We start from the raw sequence: 6476 nt of genomic DNA on the forward strand, positions 1-6476 counted from the left end.
TCTTTTTCAATATGCATTGTTGTGAGTGTATGCGTGTTTGTGCTCACATCAATAAAGAAGGGAGAATTTCGAATATATTTGTAAATTAATCCACCTGCTCTGGCCACTCCCCACTCCACTCCCATCCTGCATTGTTATGGTGGGCGAGAGGGTTTAGTATTTAACTGACAGGGGAAAACTTGGTCAGCAGACACCATGAGAGTCAAAGTAGATGCAATGCCCCCATGACTCCAGCCGCACTCTGAGACTGCATACCTTTGCTTCGCCCACTCGGGCGACCTCATAGACAGTGGTCATTAGTAACAATACTGATTGCCAGAAATTTCATGACCAAATTATCATTTATAAAGGAATTGTCCAGGCTGCCTGACAAGAGGGTCAACTCTCTCCCCCCCCCCCCACACTCTGCAGCACTGGCCTTTAAGAGCCAACATAACTTTCCCAGAAGTACTCCTATAAGTGTCTGACTTTGCCCCAGCAAAATTAGCTTTTGAAAATATATGGCATGTCAGCAATACTCCTGACTTCATAATGCAGAGCACATCCATGACAACTATGCCACCAGCCTAACCAAACATTCTGTGTCTCGAGGTGTTTACGAAGAATCCAGAAGTTAGCCCCTACAACAGCTCCTGCACATAAACCTATAAGAGAACATCTTGCTGCTTTGAAGGCCTTTCACTGGTTGCCCATTACAAAGGGAGCCACCTTCAAAACCCTGTTTATGCCACACAAAGCCATGAATAGAACAGCACCAACCTTCCATCAAAAGATAAACACACACTACCTGAAAAGATTACCTCGCTGTAGATTGACACCACATCTGGTTTTTCTGACTTACAAAAAGAAAACCATTGGTTGCACATCTTTCTCTGGGCAAGCAGCAAAATGATGGTGCTCACTCCCAGTGGATGAAGGGTGCGTTGAAGCTCACCTGACATTCAGGAAGGCAGAAAATACCTGGTTCTTCCTCTCTGGAATCAACTGACTGTACAGGTCACGCCATAGAGCACCAGAATCAGAAATAAACTCATACAAGATCAACCAAACAAACCTTCCCCAACCACTCCCGGGTTATTTCAGAGGCACCACCACCAACATGCATCCTAAACAAGCGCCGCATTCACTCAAGCAAAGGTGTAACAAACAAACTAAAAACAAATATTAGCCCGTTACATAAACCCAACCTAATAGTCAATACTGTAAGAAGCTCGCTCTTCTGATTTCTACCAAACATAACTAATCACTAAACAAAAACAAAACACTAATCACTCCCCCCTAACAGTATATATATATTTTGTTTTGCAGTTTTATGTAGCGCCCACTCGACCCGAAGGTATTGCTACGGGCGGGGTGTTTCCTTCCATGTAGTCAGCTTCAAGCACGACTTGCTTGGAATGCACACACTTAATACGCGCTGTACCAACCGGACATCATGAAACTGGAACGTGAGCAACAACAGTAAGACCAAGTGTTCCTATTTAACCAGCACGTTCATTAGAAGGGCATGTCAGACCTACACTGAAAGATCCAAAATAGCGCAAAAGGTTACAGGAAGGACAATAAAAAACAAGGCCAGCGGGCTGTTTTCACTTACAGCTGCCAGACATAAAAACTCGGTCGCGTCAAGGCGCTTTAGAAAGGAAGCAGCAAACGAAGTACTGGAAAGAGGGAAGCTTGCCCTCTTCCCGACACTTACTCCTTTCTAAGTGCGCGCGCGTTGAGGATTTCCCATTCACAGTCCTTTCCACACGCCGAGCAGAGAGTCGCCCTCTTGTTGCCCTGCTCTAGTCTGTAGTGCCTGGTGCCCTTACTTCCAGCATGAGGATAAGGATCTCAAGCTCCCCCGAACCGAGGCTTATAGTGTGTGCGTGCATGGGATCTACTTTCTTCCTTCTGCCCCTTCTTCCCACAAATGCGTGCAGGAGGGACGCCTTACCCTAAGAAGGTCCGTCTTCCCAAGCGACTTCCGGTTTGTGTTCCCTTACAACCCCATCACCTTCCACACCGAGTCAGGGAAAAAGATGAGTGAAGTAGAGGGAGCCCAACAAGGGGAAAAACAAGCACATGCAAAGCAATGGAGGGGGGGTGGGAACGGAGACACGGACAGCGGGAGGGGGGGCGGGGAAAGGCAGGACAGCAAGACAGCCATGAACCACGCAAAGACGGAAAACAAAGACGACAGACACGAAAACGCACAACAATACAAGGAGACAACAGAACACCAGAACACGGAGGCAAAGACGAAGACGGAAATGGAAAACTATGCTGCTTACCTGATCGCAAATGGAAAGTACTTCCTGGCAACTTCAATCTCGCAGCCCACTCCTGCAAAAGACACTTCGAAAAAGACCAAAACATGCCGGGAAAAAAAAAACATCCGCCCACCACCGCATGACGTTGTAAAAGGCGCGGAGAGAGAAAAAATCACCGGAACGCCCACGAATCTGCTCCCAAAATGACTGACGCATCTCTCTTCCAATGGCTAGCCTCCATTTATGGAGCTAGCCAATGGAAGAGAGAGGCGGGTGAAAGGCCCTTACTGAAAATCAAAAGATTTCGCCTGCGCGATACTGCTTGCGCAGTAACGCCAGGCGAAACCTAATGATTAAAAACACACCCTTAAAAAGATATTCTCATACGTACATGATATAACAATGTTAAAAAAAATGTGTTAATTTTTTTTTTACATAAGAGACAAAAGGAAATTGAATCATTAGAAAACCATCATGACTTATTAATCCGATTAGAATCTATAGTGTCCGACTAATATCTGCAGGTGGCACCCTAATAGTTCCTCGGATTTAGTTCAAAATCGTATGCATCGACGCGTTCGGTGTTGTGACTTGATGCGCACCACCTTTTTCAAGACAGAGTAATGCGTAGCGTAGTCTCTTGTCCTTCCGGTTTTCAGTAATGAATGACGTGCCACTACATACCCTGCCGGTGATACTACCAGGCTCGCCGTATTTGGGAACCTAACAACGTAACTTCACGGCGCGGGTTACACACCACGACCGTAGCTGACGATTCCTGGTTACAATATTGGACTCAATTTACCCTATTGGGCAGAGCCATTATTAACTAAGAGTAAAAAATATATAAAGACAAAATATCCATATCGTCTTGGCGACTCAAAAAAGACCTACGTTTTCGCATAGGAAACCCATTTTCATGAGGCCAGCATTTTGAAGAAATTCCAAATAAAATATGCACTCCGGTCTAATCAGAACTAAACCATCGGACAGTCTGTAGAGGACTTAGATTAACCATCGGTCCTATTGTCCGTACCTAGGAGTTATTTTAACTTGAATAAGAGACTATGCATTACTCTGTCTTGAAAAAGGTAGTGCGCATCAAGTCACAACACCGAAATGCATTGATGCATACGATTTTGAATTAAATCCTAAGAACTATTAGGGTGATACCTGCTGATATTAGTGGGACACTATATTTAGATTCTAATCGGATTAATAAGTCATGATGGTTTTCTAATGATTCACGTTCCTTTTGTCTCTTATGTAAAAAAAATTTAACAAAACATTTTTTTAACATTGGTATATCATGTATGTATTAGAACATCTTTTTAAGGTTGTGTTTTTTAATCATTTTTATTATTTGATTAATATATTGTATTAATTGCATTAGAACTTGCATAATTCCGCTTTTTCTTGTAATATTTTAAAATAATTTTTGGGCATGTATAATTTTGGGGCACTCTGATCTGACACTGGTGTGAATGAAGTGTGTATTGAACTAAAGTCATCATTTGTAGCATCTCTCCAAGGGTTCCTTCCTTCTTCTGATCGCGTTGGTACCCAGTCCCTTGGTTGGTGGGTCACTCCCATTTTTTTTAATTGCTAACTGAAACACTTTTCAACAAGAGTTGAAGAAAATAAAAAAAATTGCCTGCTTCTTCTCCTCAGCTGCCCTCACTCAGATCGTCATCTCCCTGGTTTTGTCCAGATTGGACTTTTCCAACAGTCTATACCTTGGGCTCCAAACTGGAGAGCTCAAACGCCTCCAGCTGGTTCAAAACCAGGCAGCCAGACTTCTTTTGAACATCCCCAAGAGGCAATCAGTCAGACCTGGCCTGAAACAGCTCCACTGGCTACCGGTTGAGCAACGCGTGGCCTTCAAAGCTGGGTGTATCCTTTTCAAGTCTTTACATGACACTGGTCCCCTATTCATTAGAGACTTATTTAAAAGATACAGCCCCTCCCGCAACCTCCGGTCCGCCCATAAAGCCCTCCTGACCATCCCTCCGTATAAGAAGAAGCGTCTCGGAGGCAGCTGCTTTGACAACCTTGCAGCTGCCTTCTGGAACTCTCTCCCCCTTCATCTGAAACTTAGTGATAACATCCTCAGCTTTAGACACTCCCTGAAGACCTGGCTCTTCTCTCAGGTGCATCACTAAGCTGCTTCATCTCCACCAATTGACGGTCGCGCCTTGTTCCTCCCTACAGCGCCATGAAGCCCCCGGGCGTACGAGCGCTTAATAAATGCCAAATAAAAAAAAAAAAAAAGTGCTGACACCAGCAGCGGGTTGAGCTACAGAGATAACACAACATCTCCCAGAAGAAAATGGAAAGGGTAAAGGCTGTTATGCAAAGAAGGCAAGGCAGTGTAGCGTCTTCCCAGCCGGGGTACCCGCTAATGACTATGCCACAGACAGAGCTTGGTATCACACGCCTTTAATCGTCTGTGTGTAACGAAAGCAGCCTTCTCTGCAATACACGCTATTCCTTATGTCAGAGCTCCTCAGAGGCAAAAAGAACAATTGCTGGACAGAATGCAGAACAATGTCATACATTCACCCCAGTACAGAGATCTGGGCCTAAACCCATTGTTTTTTTGCTCTTTGCTCACCATGACATTCCAGTTTGGACCCAACTATATGCAAATCAGTCTTGACCCTGCGCCCAATGGGAACAGTCCAGCCTGAACTGCCAGGCTAGGTCCTCCATGGACTGGAAACAAGCATCCTAGGACCAGTTTCGGGCTTTCAGCCTTCATCACCCAGGATAGCTTGACTCCAGTGGCATGGAGAGCACGGGACCCACGTCTGGGCATACCCGTCCTACTCGGGGTTACAAATGCAAAAAGAACAATTGATGGACAGAATTCAGAACAATGTCATACATTCACCCCAGTACAGAGTTCTGGGCCCAAATCCATCGTTTTTTTGCTCACCATGCCATTCCAGTTTGGACCCAGCCATATGCAAACCAGTCTTGACCCTGCGCCCAATGGGAACAGTCCAGCCTGAACTGCCAGGCCAGGTCCTCCCTGGACCTGGAAACGAGCATCCTAGAACTTGTTTCGGGCTTTCAGCCCTCATTAGCCAGGATTGCTTGACTCCAGTGGCATGGAGAGCACAGGACACACGCCGGGGCATACCCGTCCCACTCGGGGTAACAAATGCAAAAAGAACAATTGATGGCCTGAATGCAGAACAATGTCATACATTCACCCCAGTAAAGAGTTCTGGGCCTAAATCCATTGTTTTTTTGCTCACCATGCCATTCCAGTTTGGACCCAGCCATATGCAAACCAGATTGACCCTGCACCCAATGGGAACATTCCAGCCCGAACAGTCAGGCCAGGTCCTCTCTGGGCTGAAAACAAGCATCCTAGGACCGGTTTCGGGCTTTCATCCCTCATCAGCAAGGATACCTTGACTCCAGTGGCATGGAGAGCACTGGACCCATGTCTGGGCATACCTGTCCCACTTGGGGTGACAAATGCAAAAAGAACAATTAATGGACAGAATGCAGAACAATGTCATACATTCACCCCACTACAGAGATCTGGGCCTAAATCCATAGTTTTTTTGCTCACCATGCCATTCCAGTTTGGACCTAGCATTTTGCAAATCAGTCTTGACCCTGCGCCCGATGGGAACAGTCCAGCCCGAACAGCCAGGCCAGGTCCTCCCTGGACCTAGAAACAAGCATCTCCCTCTGTGTTAAATGAAAACGTACCAATTCTACAAAATATATACACTTATATAGTTTTAAATCTCTTCACGTAATCTGTTTGGGGCTGTAATTGTTCGATCTGACAGTGTCGTGCGAAGGTGAGAACTGCCTCCATAATGATTCAAGATCTGCTGGAATGGTGAAAAGTCATCATCCTTAGTCTGAATCAGTCTCTCATTCACAATGGAGATCTGGTGACCTATGAATCAAACGCAGAAAGTGAGAAGAGGCTCTGGTAATAAATAGACTTCCCAGGGCGCTGGGCAGTCATCATGTGTCCTTTGGTTGGCACATCTTGGAAAGGTTCTGCTTCACAGAGGAGTTCTCTTTTGATTCTTTATACTCGGATTATCTAAAAAGTCTTTGAACTCCCAACAATTAAAAGGGGTCCACTGTCTGATTTTAGAATGGATGGAACACCCCATGTTGCAAAGATGCCATGAAGTTTCTCAATGACCTATTCTTGAGTGTTGGATGAAAGATCCTCAGTTAATG

Source organism: Lissotriton vulgaris, chromosome 3_1 (assembly GCF_964263255.1).
Source record: "Lissotriton vulgaris chromosome 3_1, aLisVul1.2, whole genome shotgun sequence".
NCBI lineage: Eukaryota > Metazoa > Chordata > Amphibia > Caudata > Salamandridae > Lissotriton > Lissotriton vulgaris.